Source organism: Pristiophorus japonicus, unplaced genomic scaffold, assembly GCF_044704955.1.
Source record: "Pristiophorus japonicus isolate sPriJap1 unplaced genomic scaffold, sPriJap1.hap1 HAP1_SCAFFOLD_124, whole genome shotgun sequence".
NCBI classification, from domain to species: Eukaryota; Metazoa; Chordata; class Chondrichthyes; family Pristiophoridae; genus Pristiophorus; species Pristiophorus japonicus.
The window spans coordinates 1,883,448-1,884,530 of NW_027250904.1; the positions used below are offsets into that span (position 1 = coordinate 1,883,448).

General features: G+C 53.9%; 1 non-coding gene across 1 annotated transcript; it reads left to right on the top strand.

Moving 5' to 3' along the window:
* Window positions 1–617: 617 nt before the first annotated feature.
* trnad-guc (transfer RNA aspartic acid (anticodon GUC)) lies at window positions 618–692 on the top strand. The gene has a single exon. It is a non-coding gene; the product is annotated as a tRNA-Asp (tRNA).
* Window positions 693–1,083: the final 391 nt, after the last annotated feature.

The following is a 1,083-nucleotide window of genomic DNA, read 5'->3' on the forward strand; positions in this document are numbered from 1 at the left end:
TGATCTGGTCGTGGACTCAGCTCCACTTACCCGCCCACTCCCCGTAACCCTTAATTCCCTTATTGGTTAAAAATCTATCTATCTGTGACTTGAATACATTCAATGAGCTAGCCTCAACTGCTTCCTTGGGCAGAGAATTCCACAGATTCACAACCCTCTGGGAGAAGAAATTCCTTCTCAATTCGGTTTTAAATTGGCTCCCCGGTATTTTGAGTCTGTGCCCCCTAGTTCCAGTCTCCCCGACCAGTGGAAACAACCTCTCTGCCTCGATCATGTCTATCCCTTTCATTATTTAAAATGTTTCTATAAGATCACCCCTCATCCTTCTGAACTCCAACGAGTAAAGATCCAGTCTACTCAATCTATCATCATAAGGTAACCCCCTCATCTCCGGAATCAGCCTCGTGAATCGTCTCTGTACCCCCTCCAAAGCCGGTATATCCTTCCTTAAGTAAGGTGACCAAAACTGCACGCAGTACTCCAGGTGCGGCCTCACCAATACCCTGTACAGTTGCAGCAGGACCTCCCTGCTTTTGTACTCCATCCCTCTCACAATGAAGGCCAACATTCCATTCACCTTCCTGATTACCTGCTGCACCTGCAAACTAACTTCTTGGGCCTTGTTAATATAGTGGTGAGTATCCCCGCCTGTCACGCGGGAGACCGGGGTTCAATTCCCCGACGGGGAGGCAGTTGTTTCAAAATGTCGAATTTTTGGGCCGGGGGCGGGGACGGGCGGCCGACCGGCCGGCTGGCAGTTAAGCCGAGCGCTTTTCTTCGGAAGCGGACTTGATCGGCCAGCCGGCGGGTGGAAAACTTCGGTTGGCCTGTTCTGGCTGCCTGATGCGGCCGGGGCCGAAATGCGGATTTCTCTGCCGTCCCGTGTCGGACCGCTGTCGGCCATACCTCGTTGGAAAGCGGCCGCAACGCCGCACGTGGCGGTGTCAGCCCTCTCCCAATTGGATGAGGCACGGCGTCGCTAGGCCGCTTGGCCCGCCGGGCAACCGGCATCCGCTGCAGTCTTTCGGCAGTAACATGACGACGCAACGTGGTAACTGGCGCGTCTCCTAAAAGAGTTTCATG